The sequence below is a fragment of the Callorhinchus milii genome, unplaced genomic scaffold (assembly GCF_018977255.1).
Source record: "Callorhinchus milii isolate IMCB2004 unplaced genomic scaffold, IMCB_Cmil_1.0 Scaffold92, whole genome shotgun sequence".
Taxonomy (NCBI): domain Eukaryota; kingdom Metazoa; phylum Chordata; class Chondrichthyes; order Chimaeriformes; family Callorhinchidae; genus Callorhinchus; species Callorhinchus milii.
In genome coordinates this window covers 87,360-103,438 of record NW_024704833.1, presented here as the reverse complement: position 1 = coordinate 103,438, position 16,079 = coordinate 87,360, and the positions used below count along the sequence as shown (strand labels likewise).

At 43.8% G+C, this 16,079-nt stretch overlaps 1 pseudogene; it reads left to right on the top strand.

Moving 5' to 3' along the window:
• Positions 1 to 6,955: 6,955 nt before the first annotated feature.
• LOC103191281 lies at positions 6,956 to 13,625 on the top strand (annotated as a pseudogene).
• Positions 13,626 to 16,079: the final 2,454 nt, after the last annotated feature.

Genomic DNA, 16,079 nt, shown 5'->3' with positions numbered 1-16,079 from the left:
ACTTTTCTAATCCATGGCAACACTGATGACAGCACAGAGGAGTCTGCTACATAGAATCGTCCTTTAAGGGCAGCTAACGAAAAATGCGGAGCACGGACTCATGACACTCAGGTCCGAACTGGTAGTGGTGTCCTAACTGCACAAACAGCGGGAATGTTTGCCAGGCCAGTTTATCAGTTATATTGTTTGAGATGATTAGACACCGGCAGTAACAAAACACACACTGGCGTTCGGATAACTTAATTCTTGAGATTCTGCGCCTACTTTCTTTCTGGAATTGGGTAACAGGATGTGTCACTTAAAATGTAATCTATACAATTTCAACAGAAATCAAAACGACTTGAATGTCATCAGTATCCAATCATAATGTGTCGTCCTTTGTAATAATATTATATTGCTCCTACGGTTACTCTGTACCTCTCTCGTATCCTGAGAGCTCCTGCAGGTCCGTCCCTCTGCCTTTCACAGTTACCACCCGTTTCATCGCCTCGCACTGGTCCCTGACTACAATCCTATTTATTTTGCTTCATCTTCTTTCAAACCCTTCTACAGTCCTTCTAACTTGATAGCCTACCATCTTGAACTTTCCTCTCCTGCCTAAGTTTCTAGAGCAGTCTAGTAGCTGGAGTCCTGTAGTTCAGTGGTTAGAACACTCGGTTTGCAAGTCTGAGACCGGAGTTCAATTCCAGGCAGGGCGAAACCTTGGGCAAGTTTCCTTACTCCACACGCCTAAAAATAATAATCCCTCCAAAAAAAAAACAACAATAAATTGGTCATTTTCAATCCAAGGCTGTTTGTGGGACATTTCTGTGCGCAATTGGCTGCCGCGTTCGCCGACAAATATACAGTCAATTAACTTTACAGTATATTCTGCGAAGCGTTTTGGGACGTCTTGAAGACGTGAAAAGCACTATATCAAATGCAAGGATTATTTTTATTATTATTACTTTCTCAGTTTTCTCTTTCCATTCCGAGGACTTCCTGTATGAGTACCTGCAACTCAGCTTTCGTCCACTGTAACCAAACTGCTTGTCAAAATCGTCAATGACATTCGCTAAATGCTTGACCTGGCGTCGCGCTGCCTCCTGATTCGTATCCACCTCTATGCCACTTTGGATACCGTTGTACGCTCAAATCTTCCACGCTGCTTCTCCGCTCACTTCGACCTGCTTGGTTACGTCCTTTTCTGGTTTCATGTTTTCCTGTCTCGTATTACCTCACTACGCTGTCTCCCAAAATGGCTTCTCCGCTTGCCCTAGCACAGTCAAATGAGGTGTTCCACAGTGCCCTTTTCTTAGTCCTCTCCTCTTAGTCTATATGTTCACTGGCAGAGATGTCATTTGCACCTATGGGGTTCACCAATACATGTGGGTGGTGTGATTTCACCGCACGCTGCACGAGTTTGAACCCACAATCGTCTGAATCAGATTCGAGAGGACCACTGAGCCGGGCTGACAAAGGGCTGATACAACGCACAAATGCGAACATATGGAGTGCATCTAACTTTAAAGGAGATTGCTGGGAGCTTCGAGGTGCTATAGAGAGGTTCACACATTGGACAGAGAAACGGCAAATGAAATTTCATGCATGCAAACGCGAAGCTATACATTATGTTTGTAAGATTAATTCGAAAACGTATATGTTTTGGGCAATGTGCTAAAACACGCATAACAACAAAAACAACAAGATTTCATTGATAGAGCGCTTTCACGTCGTGAGGAAGTCCCAAGTCGCTGGACAGTTGTTTTGGGACACGAGCAGGTGGGCAATGGTCAGCGGGATTGGAGGGAAGGGAGGGAGTGGCTCGGGGTTAGATGATCGAGAGGGGAGCTGAAGGTACGGTCAAAGAGATAGGTCTTGAGACCGGCCTTGAAGGAGGAAAGAGAGGAAGTAAGGTGAAGGCACTGGGGGATAGAGGTCCAGATCATAGGGGCTGAGAGTCTGAAGGCCCGGCCACCGATGGTAGGGCGCTTAGGGCGGGGGATGTGGAGCAGACCGGAACCAGAGGAACGAAGATAGTAGTTCGGAGAGGTTGGAGCGAGCAAGGCCGTGTATGGCTTTGGAGATGAGGATGAGGAAATGTAAAGGGCCCGAAGTTGTTTAATGTCCATCACTTCTTCAAGCGGGTGGACATAGCTGCCAAAATGTTGAGGAAGCCCAGCATTTTATAAATAGGGACAGATAAAAGCAACGCAGTTAAAACTTATATGAATTACCAGATAAACTACAGTTAGCATGTTGTTTCCAAAGTGCATTACGATATTTTCGGCAAAGAGGACATGAATATAAGACAGGTGTATAAATGAGATTTACTAGAATCACACTGGGCATGCGTGTTTTGACCTGTAAATGGAAATTTTAGAAACCGAGTCATGTTTCTTTAGAGCAAAAATGTTTAATGTAACCCCTTCAATTTATAACCTCAAACGTTGTTTCCTCCCGCCCAAGTGACAAGTCACTTGTAGTGTGTCCTATGGCTCCAACGTCAGAACTATGCTTTTCCTCAACTATACGTGTTGGCGATGTAATTTGCGGATTTGGGGTAAACCTTCAAATAAATGCGCAATGCACACATTGCACACACTTCTGGAGTCCTTAATTAAATATTTGAGTCCTTAATTAAGGATGTCGTTATTGGATTCCAGGAAGACCATAACAGGATTAGGCAGAATCAATATGGATTTACAAAAGGGAAGTCAATCTTATCTAATCTTTCAGAGTTTTTNGAAGCAGGTTAGATAGGGGGGAACCAGTGAATGTAGTACGGTTCGATTCTGAAAAGGTATTTGACAAAGTGCTATACCAAAGACTATTCCACAAGATTAAGTACCACGGGATTAATAGGAACCTATTAGCATGATTGAAGAGTGGCTATCGAGTAGAAAACAGAGAGAATGGAGAAACGGGTCATTCTCGAATAGGCTACGATGTGACCAGTGGAGTGCCACAAGGATCAGTGCTTGGGCCTCAGCTATTTACAATTTACATTCATGATCTAGACAAATACATTGAATGTAACGTACTAAATTCGTGGATGACATTAAATTAGGTTGCAACGGGATATTGATAGGCGAGGGGGGTGGGCGAGAAGGTGGAAGATGGAATTTAATTTGGGGAAGTGTCAAGTTATTCACCTAGGTATACAAAATAGAAAAGCAGCTTATTTTCCAGATGGGGGTGAATTAGATAGAGTTAGTGTTCAGAGGGACTAGGATGTCCTTTGGCACCAGGATCAAAAATTTAGTTCGCTGGTACAACAAGCATCTAAGAAGGCGAACGGCATGTTAGCTTTCATTGCAAAAGGTAAAAAGGTATAGAATACAAGAGTAGGGAAGTCTTGCTGCAACCGTATAGGGCCTTTGTGAGACCGGACCTGGAGTATTGTGTGTAGTTTTGGTCTCCTTATTTAAAAAAAGGACATACTTGCCCTGGAGGGGGTGCAGCGTAGATTCACTAGGTTAGTTCCTGGGATGAGGGGACTGACCTATGAGGATAGGCTGAATAAAGTAGGACTGTATTCGCTCCAGTACAGCAGAATTAGGGGAGATCGTATTGAAACGTATAAGATTCTTAAAGGGTTGATAGAGGAGACAATGAGGTTCTGTTTCACCTGGTAGGAGAATCTATAACCAGTGGTCACAGTATTAAAATTATGGGTCAGCCTTTGAGAACAGAGTGGATGAAACATTTCTGCATTCAGTGGTTAGTGAATTTATGTAATTCACTACCCCAGAAGGCTGTAGATGCTCAGTTCTTGAACATCTTCAAGGCTGAGAATGATAGATTTTTAAAAATAGAGGGATGAGGGTATATGGGGACAGGGCATTTAATGAGAGTTATGTCTGAAGGTCACTCATGATCATATCGATTGGGGGTCAGGCTCGAGGGTCGAATGGTCTACACCTGCTCCTAATTCTTATGATCTTAGATCCTGAAGATAATTAGAAAAGGTGCGCAGGTTATTGTAGGAGGAGGGCCAGATTAATTCGAGTTCGGATACCTCCAGTGGAGCGAAGTTGGCATACAAGGGGATTTTTCTCCAGGAGGGTTAGGACATTCACGTGGTCTTGTGGCATGAAAGGGAATGGCGTATTGAATTCAGAGAGCTAGGCAACTGATAGTGTGGGGCTTATGCTGCAATTAATAAGTACAATATTACTTATTTCCAGCCGCTGCCCAATTCCCAGGCACAAATTCAGTCCCAATCCCTGCCACAAAAGCGCCCAAATCCACATTCCAGTGCCCAACCCTGGCCACGTCCCCAGCCCGAAACGAAGTTTCATGCCTTGACCCAACCAAACCACATCCCAATAAACAGTTTGGTTCCTCAAATATTACCCACAATATGTCCGTAATGCAGCTTTGACATTTAATGAAACGTCGTCCCGTCGGTGATGATCAAAGGAATAACAGCAGTTCATTAAGTGACCAAAATATGGCAAAAGATGAGAACCTTTAATGTGATGGATAGCAAACACTTCCAGAATCTTCAGTTAGTGGCAAGCTGAAAGCGAAGGCTGTGGAGCACAGCAGCAGAGAGCCACCAGAGGTTACCCAAAGGATTACGTATGTCTTCGCACACAAATGGCGTATCAGTTCGTCAAATAGAGAGTCTGTGAAACAAGCTTATCATGCTAAACCATTGTATCTTTTATTAGATCATGAAATGGCGTCATTTCCAATCAATCCAGATTGATGATTTATTCTTACGTCTGGCACCAGATTACAAACTGCAGCAACAGTGAGTCCATTAAACAGGTAACTTCCATATCTACTGCACCTTGGACAGGGCGTATATTTTATAAGCTGATTTACAGAAACTTCGCAAGTGAAACCAATATGTACTGATTAGTATTACGTTTGCCGAAAAAAATCTTAATAGCGCACTCCCTGATTGCTGAAAATGGAACCGTGGCGCTCATAACCACTTCATGACGGAGCAATTATTTTAACGCCTATGAACTCACTTTGCTCGATTCCACCCCGCAGGTAGCTCGCTCTTGCTATAAAGAAACAACGATATCAGTGCCCTAGCTTTCTGATTTGCATCTCATGCCCCTTGCTGCCATCCACCCACGTAAAACACGATTCACCACTGGAGAAAAATCCGCTTGTTGCCATCTCGATTACCTGGAGAAACCTGAACTGCAGACACTCTGGCACTCTTCCTGCAATAACATTCCCTTCTGCTCTAATTTCATTTTCCCTAGTATTGCGAAGTGTCCGCACCTCAAATTCCAACTCAGCAACCCTGACAGCAAGACCACCGGTCGACACAGGATCTCGCCTTAGCAATAAGTTTCTAGATTCTGACAGGGCCTACCAAGCAACAGAAGGCAACCTTCACGAATAGCAACTAATGAGCAAGTTGTTTAAACTGGAAGACTTTGGTACCATCACGGGATACTGTTCACTTCAAAGGAATGTACTAATTATCCCACATAACAAAATGTGGGATAACAAAATACTGACCACAAGATACCTCCCTAACCTGATCAATCCCCTACCATAGATAGACAAAAGGGAAGATCTCGTGGAGACTCAGCCAGGATAATCATGATAATCATAATAATAATCCTTCCATTTCATATAGCGCGTTTGACGTCTTCTCGACGTCTAATAGCGTTCCACGGAGTGGATTGTAAAGTGAATTGACCGTTTATTTGCTGTCGAATCGCAGCAGCCAATTGCGCACAGCAATGTCCCACAAACAGTCTTGGATTTAAAATGACCAATTTATTATTGTTTATTTTGGAGAGATTATAATAAGACATATGGACTAAGGAAACTTTCCCCGGGTTTCACCCTGCCTGGAATCGAGCCCAGGTGTCTCACTTGCAAGGCGAGTACTCTAACCACTGAACGACAGAACACCACCAAACCACAAATTCCATCTAACCACATACTGCAGGACAGTACTAAGCAAAATGATTGGATAACCTGAGTACGTGACAGTATTCGAAGTGGGTAGACGAGCTCCAGGAAAAGGACACTTGTAAAAGGGTATAACTATCGCACATCTAGGTGAGAACAGTTGGAAGAGCAGGACGATTCAAGAGTGAGATAGTCAGTGCGGGAGTAGTTTACAGAGGTCACCATAAGTTTGCAAGTACATCACTCAGTTACTCAGGCTCAAGAGAGGTAAGACCAAGAACTAACGGTGGCTGAACCTAGTGCTGGTCATCAGACAAGACTGCTTGTCTGGTAGTATATTTCTGTTACATTGTTGAATAAACTTTCTTGATTGTACAACTATGTAGTCAGACTATTGTTGGCTAATGGCGAGGATCTAATTACGGTAGAAAGAATCCAATAATATACCTTGCATTTGATGTAACGCCTTATTTCGTCGTTGAGATGTCTCAAAGTTGTACACAATATTGTGTAGATTGAATTGACTCTGAATTCTCTGTACGAAACGTGACAGCCAATTGTACACATCAGTGTCCCAGAAAAAGACATCGTCCCAACCTGAGTGTGTTATGTAATATAATTGTGATGTTGTTCTTGTTGTTGTTTTATTCCATTATGTTGCTGTTTACATGATGATCTTGCAGTCACTGATTTTCTAGGAAAGTTATTGCATTTTGCTTAAAATTTGTTTCAACTATCAACTTGGTTAATGAAAAGAGACTGACAAAAAACAACCGTGAAAATTTAAATATATATTGTTTTAAAAATAATCAACATGAAATCGATAATCGTCTTATCAGGTAAAGTGAAGGTTAAAGTTTTATCTGATACAACCGATGCTAGTTTATTGATTGACGAGACTACCACACCTCTCAATCCTGAATCAGTCACTCATAAATTCCAGGAGATATCTTACTCGCGGTTTACTGACTCACTGGAAATTGTTAACGTTTTCTCGAATCCAAAGGTTGCAGTCATTAAATGGTGTACGTGATTTCCAACTGAGACATAAAAGGTGATCAGGAAGTAAATGTCTCAGAACGCGTAGGAGATTAACATAGAAGTGTCGTCGAATGAAACAGAAAAATAAAATATTCGCCATCAACTAAGACGAGTGGTGAGTGGGTTGGTCTTGTTGTTTCTATCTGTTTCGGTCGGATAGTGGATAACTTTCGGAAACGTTGTATGTTTGCAGTTCAGAATGACAATTTGTGAACAACATTAATCCAAAACAACAGTGCAGATACCAGGCTTTATAAACCGGGGCACAGAATAAAAATGTCAGGAAGTTATTTGGAAACGTAATAAAATGCTGGTCAGGCCTCAGCTACAGTAGTGAGTTCATTTCTGGGCACCTCACTTCACGAAGAATGTCAAGGAATTGGCCAGGCTGTGAAGCAGATTTACCAGAATTATACCAGGAACGAGGGAATTCAGTTAGCAGTAGAGTCTAGAGAAGAGAGGATTATTCACCTTGGAGAAGAGAACGCTAAGAGGAGAAATTTAAAAAATGACGAGAGAATTCGATAGTGTGAACAAGAAGAAACTATTTCCAGTGGCAGCTAGATCGATGATCCGGGTGCACTGATTTAAAATTGTTGTTAAAAGAAACAGAAGGGAGTGTGAGGAGAATTGTTTTCACATGGCGAGTTGATCGTATGTGGAAATGAAAGACTGAAAGAGTGGTGGAAACTGTGGGTGGTTTGGGAAACTGTGTTGACCTTCAAGCTGAATGTCTTCCAGATGACATGGCTGGCAGCAGAATGCCGAAATCCAGCCAGTTCTCTGTGGAGGTGGAATGAATACCATTGTGTCATGTAAATAACAGAATCTTAAATTTTCTGCTCCGTCACCAGCAAGAAAAACAATACATTACATGTGTATGGTGCCTTTCACATCAGGATGACGTCCCAACTCGCTGGATCGTCAAGAATCTGCAGCCAAGTTGGTGATTGTGATCTCGAGCAATGGATAGCGGGGAAGGGAGATGTAGGGCGAAGGCCAAATGCAGTGAAATACTGATGGGAAGCCAGTGAATCCGGGTGAATTTGGGTCCCGGAGCCTGACGCGGAGACGACATGTGTTCCAGAGATCTGGGTGATCTGCAGGCTGTGAAGGGAGCAGTCTGGTTGCTGACAAGCAGGGAATTTTAGCAGTCAAGTCTGGACGTGGTAAGGGCCTGTGGCGAGACACAGTGTCAGAGCCGGGCAATATTGCAGAATTGGGGAAAGGTGGAGCAGGTTTAGGTTATTAGCTGGAGTCAGATTAGAAGATCAGCCATGATTGAATGGTGGGACAGGCTCGAAGGGCCGAAATACCTACTCCTGCTCCTATATGTTATGTTATGTTATATTATTTATGTTATGTCATGTAAAACAACTGCCAAAAACTCAATGCGTAACAAAGTTTCGTTCGGCAATTGAAATAATGAGGCTCAGTGTTGATTTTATTAGAGTAGCCCGACAACAAGCGGTAGCGATCATTTATTTAGTTCACATCTATGTAATAGACTAATAGGCCAGCAGTAAATCAAATAATAGGAATATATGTCAATTAGAATGAAAAAGGGAGACACGAGAAAACCTAACTTGGGCTCAGGTAATTTTTTCAGTAAATCAAACAAGTTATCAAACTTCCATGAAAGTGGAATGCTGTGCGTTGCAAAAGCTGTGAAATGGTTGCAGTCCAGGCCCAGGTTATGGAATGATTCATCCACAACTGCAACAACTGAAACAGTCTGCCTTATTGGGTCATGCATCAAAGTATAAGGGAAGGAAAATGATTTACAAATGAGGTACGAGAGGAGACCACGGTGGGGGATGAAGAATGAGTTCCATTAATTGGAACATGTGGATGTGCCGCTGTTATAAAAAGGCTGTTTCAGGTGAAAATATTAATAAGAAACTTAACATTTTATATGGCGCTTTATCACAACTTTGAGACGCATCAAAACATTCACAGCATATACTGCAAAGCGAATTGACTATACATTTTGGGCGAAACGTGGCAGTCGATTATGGGCAAAAGTGTCTCTCAAACAGTCGTGGATAGACTAAGCAATTTTTTTTGGACGGTTTATTACCCCCGCAGAAGCTATCTGGCAATCCACTAACCACCATGTTCCTGCTCACGGCAAGGTGAATAGAGGCAGAGTAAGGAATGTCTTCCAACGTTTCTCCCTGCTGGGAATATAATCCAGGTGCTCTTGATTAAGGAGCAAGCGCTGGAGCCACTAAGCTACAGGACATCACGTGGTGCAGTGATCCCTGTGGCTCTCAAACAGATTCCATCCTTTTTAGAGCAAATATATGTAAATCCAAGGGCTGCCTGAGATAGACAAGGATGCGCCATCTCACGAGGCAAAGCAACAACTTGATAGAAAAGCAAGGCAAACGTAAAAGAATACTTGAGAAATCTTGCTGTTGGGGGATTCGAGTATTCAGTAAGTGAGAGAACATGATTAATATTGTCTCTGTTTACTCTTTATGTGAAAAGCATCTGAGAGAAGACCAGGCCCTTACAGAGCAGCCATGATATTGAGAATTGCAGCCCTGGTTTTATTTCTCCTTTCCAATCCGGAGGTCGGTGGACAGGTGGCCAGCGTCACAACCACGACAGGAGATGGACTGAACGACTGTAAGCAAACTCATTCCATCCCGGTACTAGAGGTAATTCCCGGCGGTGGATGGGACAATCTTAGGAACATAGACATGGGCCGAGTGATGGACATCAGTACCATCAGTGCAAAACTACCGAGGATGGGGCTTATCTCATCCCAGATGAGATCTTCGTGATCCCCCCAAAACACAGTAATTTGGATATCAATTCGGAGATCATCGAAAACTGGATGGACTATAAAAACTCCACCGCATCTTCCATGAATGCAGAAGTATCCTTTTTCTCATTCCTGAATGGTAAGTTTTCCAAAGACATCGAGAGGGTCAGGACTCATCAAGTGAAGGAAAGCACATTCACGGTCCGGATTCAAGTCAGGAATTCAGTGTACAAAGTGAAAGCCTCGGTCTCTTTCAAACTGGATTCGAGGTTCAAACAGCATCTGTTGGCGATCGGAAGCCACATGGAGAACAACCGTAGCAGTGCTGCCAGGTCTGTAGTGCTCCTTGCGAGATAACAACCTCCCAGTAATCATAAAAATAATAATATATCTGTTGCATTTAGTGTCTTATCACTTTGAGACGTCACAAAGCGCTTCGCAGAATATATTAAGGGTAGCGACTGCATAGTAAGGAAACGATACTCAGATTTTCCCTCTCCTGGGAATTGAATCCGAGTTCCAGGTACGCTATCCACTATGTCTTCGGAGTCCAGAATAGTAAAAAATTGATATCCTCGCCGCGAACTGACGTAGGCTGCTTGGAATCAATTACCTCTTCCAAGTGAGACTGGTGTTGACTTAATTATTTGCTGTGAGTTAATTTTCGAGTATCTCCTTATGATACTGGCTAAATCTCCTTTAATATGCCACAAATGTATACTTTATTTACCAAATTTATTTATCCGGATCCTGCGATTAGCCAGCTTGACCGTGCTCTCATCAACAGTAAACTGGAAAACACCCAAACGATTTGCTTTTAGAGCAGGAATAGTGACCGCCGCAGAGGCCTGGCAGGACTCCGACGTCCCAGTGTAAGGAATGTCACTTTGTGAAGCAACCAACCCGCCCATGGAGGAGAGAGATCCATGAATTACTCTAAAATATCAGGCATATTTATGCATCACCTTGTTTCCCCCAACGCAAAGATCACAGAACAAAGCAAAATTACAGCCTGGAGGAGGCCATTCACACTATTATATTTGTGCTGCTTCTATCCAATCGGTCCGACTCCCCCATTCTTAACGCTAATAATAATAATAATAATAATCCTTGCATTTGATATAGCGCTTTTCACGTCGGGAGGACGTCCCAAAGCGCTTCACAGAATAGACTGTAAAGTGAATTGACTGTATATTTGTGGGCGAACGCGGCAGCCAATTGCGCACAGCAATGTCCCACAAACAATCGTAGATTGAAAATGACCAATTTATTATTGTTTTTGGATTTTGGAGGGATTATTATTAGGCGTGTGGAGTGAGGAAACTTGCCCAAGGTTTCGCCCTGTCTGGAATTGAACTCAGGTCTCTCACTTGCAAAGCGAGTGCTCTAACCACTGAGCTACAGGACTCCACTATCCCTGTAATGGGCACTCTCCATTCGTACACCAGCGAATACATAAGTAGATAAGTTTCTGGACTCCAAATGCCTCTTTTTACTTGTCCGTAAGTGACAGTTGAATCTGCAATTACCGGATAACTTTCCAGGTTCAGTCTCTCACCTCAAAAATCTGGTCACACTGTTTGCGCTAACAAGTTTCTCTTACAAAGTACATCGCCACTTCAAATTAGATTATATGCAGTGTCACACTTTGAGACGTCTTCCTGATGTAATAAGCCGCTATATCAAATTTAACGATTATTAACATGATATTCTATATTTTACAGGTATGAAACTGAAATGCTAATTGTACATTATGGCACGCACGTGCTCACGCAACTGGATGCTGGCGCTAACTTGCTGCAGGAAGATGAGGTTAAACATTCATTTGTGTCGGACGGCAAAAAGTCCTCAGTCACCACCGCGATCGGCGCCTCCTTTTTTAAAATGTTGAAAGGAAAGAGTTCCTCCACAGTCACAGATGAATTCATGAAGAATTATGATTCCAACAAAATCCATTCCCGGATAGAGAGCAATGTTGGGGAGCTTTACTATCCCGGGATGACCCTGCAGAGGTGGCAGGATTCCATTGAGAACCATTTAATAGCCATCGACAGATTCGGGCTGCCCCTGCACGTATTAATCAACCCACACACGCTGCCAGATCTACCGTCGCCCACCGTCGCCAAGATTTCCGAATCCGTGGAGAAGGCGATTAACATGTACTACACTGTCAACACTCACCCGGGTTGTGTCAACGTGGACTCCCCCAACTTCGATTTTCCGGCCAACGTTGACGATCATTCATGTGAGAGCCTGAACACGAACTTCGCTTTCGGAGGGGTGTACCAGACGTGCGTGGCTGTGACCGGGTCCAATCCCCAGTCTCTGTGCAAAACCCTGGAACAGAAAAACCCGCTCACCGGTGGGCTGAGCTGCCCCCCGCGGTACAATGCCGTGACCCTGAGCTCTCAAATCGGAGAGCAGGGCTACTATCAGAATGAGTCTCACAGGAAATGCCACATCTGTAAGAACAAATGTAAGAAGGTTCACCACGTCAGGAAAGTGCGCTTCACCGCCTATTGGTGTGCGGCCCCAGGGACAGTCCCCCAGGCCTCGGGTCTTCTCTTCGGGGGCCTCTACACCACCAATAGCGAGAACCCGCTGACCCGCTCGCACTCCTGTCCCACCGCTTTCTACCCGCTCTCACTGTTCGACACCATGAAGGTATGCGTAAGCAACGACTACGAGCTGGGGTTCCATTCCTCGGTGCCTTTCGGGGGCTTCGTCAGCTGCGAAAACGGGAATCCTCTGGCGGACACAGCGGGAAGCTTACCCTCGTTGCAGAGCTCCGTGTCAACACCTCCGGGCGGTTACAGCAAGAGGTGCCCCCGAGGCTTCAGCCCACACCTGGCGGACATCGTCCAGTCCTGCCAGGTCATGTACTGTGTCAAATCCGGTGTGTTTACTGGGGGGAAGCTTCTGCCTATCCGCTTGCCCCCCTTTTCACCACAGACCGCCGTGGCCGCTGAGCTGACCAGCACTGGAAAAGACACCTTGCTGGAGATAGGCGAGACCCAAGTCCCGACCCAGGGTCAGGTATCAGGCTACACACACGTAGCCGGTTCAGGCAGATAAGAGTAACCAGGATAGCGAGTTTTCTCGTTATGTGTTGGCCGTGGGCGTCTCCATTGCCATTACGATCGGTACGCTGATTTTATTTGGCTTCCTAATTTACCGCATTACACCTTCCTGGAGCAGAGTGCTGGGCACTGGACTGATCACACACCAACGGCGCCAACTGCCGGACAACGGAGTGTGAGAGCTTCAGTCCCAGCTCCTAGCCTGCCGGATCCTTAAATAAATATAATAGTGATAATAATAGTGATGCTTGCAATCATCCTATCGTTGACATGTCTGAAAGAGCTTCACAGAATATACTGTAAAATGTAGTGACTGCGTATTTTGTAGGTGATGAGGCAGCCAAGTGAGGAAGGAATTCACATACATAGTTGTGGATTAAGTAACAAAAATTTTTTTGAGGAATTATTCCTGCCAGGAAACCACCTGACAATCGTCCAACAACCATGTTTCTAATTACAACTTGGTAGACAGACATGTGTCGAGAAAGGAAATCTGCGGAATGTTATGCCCAGCCGGGTGTCTTAACCGGGTCTTATCACATTAACCATGCTTTCAAAAATATATTAATAATCCCACCAAAAGAGAAAAAAAAGTTCACTCAATATCCAGAGAGTGTGGAAATGATGTGGTTTCTAAATTCAGTTGGATGTCGACGGTTCTCTCCAGCTACTGCTATGTCGCTTCCTCATGCTCACAACTGCACGTGAGTCTTTGCAAATTACAGAATTTTCTTTATTGATTCTAACGCTAACAATATAAGGCCATTAATGAATTTATACGTTAAGTACTTGAATTGCATGCCTTGGTGAATTTTTATGGAGTATAATCTTGGAACATTAATAATGTTAATAAACTTATATTTCATACCACGTCATCGAGATGCATCAAAGTGCTTCATAGAATATATTATAAAGTGGATACAGGATTACCCTCTGAAGTTTAGTCAGTGTGAATTTTGTGGAAGATAGAATAATCTCATCAATATTAATAGGAATAATAATAGTAAAAATCTAATCAATAGTAATCATAATTTCAGAGTAATAGTTTGCAGTCAAACCGGTGATCGAACATAACCTTGCTTTACGTCTCCTGTGACATTTTAAATTTCCTCTTGTAACTATTTTACCTAAAATATTCCTTGGATGTATTTTGAAAGGGCTCAAATTGAGGATCCTTTTCTGAAATTACAATAGTTTCCTGCATTTATTGAACAGAACTTTACCAGCCCCACACTTAATCGAGTATTCCCTATATTTACCTGGCATCCCCACAAAACATATATTGCATTTTCAAACCATATTCATTGAATGCTTTCTTTCTCATGGTAGCACTATATTACCTTTACTTTTCTTTTCTTCATATATTACTGTAGATAATATCGTGCACAGTATTTATCTCATCGCTCAAGCCCCCATTCCAACAATGGATACCCCACCACCGCAAACGCACAGACCGCACATACACTCACCTCCACCAGTCAAACAGACACAGAAAAAAANCGTCAAAAACAGACATGCGCTCCCAAACATCTCTACATCCCTCCATACACAAACGTACACACAGTCATTAACGCACGATCCCGAGGACCAACCAAGCAGAACCACAGACCCCCAACTCACAGAACATCCCCATCGCCACAAGCACGCACAGAAATCTGTCGCATACATCCTCCACCCCAGCCATCTCCCACATAGTCGCCCGCTACACACAAAGGTTCCCCAAACATGCTGCTCTCCCACACGCATAGCACCACACTCCCAACCGCCCCCCAAACGCACAGGCCCTTGCAAGAAACAGAAACCCCTTCGCAAAAGTCACATCGGCCCCACAGACACGCACACAACACCGCCACGCAACATACTCAGTCCTCTGCCCCCCACGCACCTACACACGGACACAAACAAGCCCTCCTAACACACGAAGACCCTCCCAACACACGCGCAATGCTCCTACCAACGAACGCGCGCCCACAGAATGATCGCACCACTCACTCTGCCCCAACCACACACACAGACCATATTACACCAAGATTCGCCAGTACAATCCTATCAATCACACAAACATTCCGAGCCCCAACTACCCCAGACACACGCCCTTCCCCCACGCCCAAAGTCTGCCAACTACTAAGTAACAAAGCACCCACGCACATCCTCGGCACCCACAACTCACAGAAGCCACCCACACAAACACAGGACCCCTGACAACCACACAGCGCCCCCATACCCACAAATGCAGCAATACAGTCATCCCACACACATAGAGGCCCCCACGCATAGAAGCACCATCTTCCACACACAATTCCCTAGCACACACAACCGCCCCTCAAGCAGACAATCCCCTTCCCCATATACTCACACACGTACCGTCCCATCAGACACACCGTCCACAGAAATAGGCAAATCAAATCTCCTACGTTACAGTTCACCACCTGCACTCTATTGCAATGTCGGCCTGGAGTTCATTAGTTCCACTTTCGCTTGAATCCTCGGCCTTCTGAGTGATAGACGAGACTGTTGCAAATGAGCAGATTATTACATACGGTTATTGGTGTGCTCTGTTTTCGAACGCTCAATGTGTGGATTGAGCCAAGTTAATGCACACAGCATGCAGACAGCCAAGTTAATGCACACAGCATTCAAACAGCCATGGTAAGAACCATTTGCGTCTTTCGATACATTTTACATCAACATACTCAGACCGGAACTTTATCATGTTTCCTGAATAGTTTGCGACTTCAAAGTAATGAACTCTAAAATACATGTCCTCAGAATATTTGGAGTGATTCTATTTTATTCGATGGTTAAAATATTCTCTTCTACCCTGACACACGTTCCTCATCTAGCTATTTATTTGCAATAATTATAGCTGCCAACATTTCAACTGCCAAATGTTATTCTTTCTGGTGCCATTTCATGTGCAGCAGGTTCCGACAATTTGTTTTTCTGAAATATACAGGTTGGGTGCCGGGTTTATTATTACAGTCACATTAAATAACAAGAAATGTTCGTCCAGAAATTAACGTTCTGGAAGTTTAATATTTTGCAACATGTGTGTTCTGGTATTTGACAGTGATCTGTTACCAAATAATATTAAAGCTGCCCTATGAAGTACTCCCCAATAGTTATAAATGCCAACTAAGAGTTTTATATCCTGCGCAGAGCAATATTTGAGGCAATTATTTTATACCCATAGGCAAAATACGTGTGTATGGAAAAAGCTCTGTGTTATTTGTTGTCATACTTCGAACTAGTTTCCAGCAGCTGGTTTAAGACCACGTTAAACCAGGACGTAGCCACTCTAAATTGGTGTC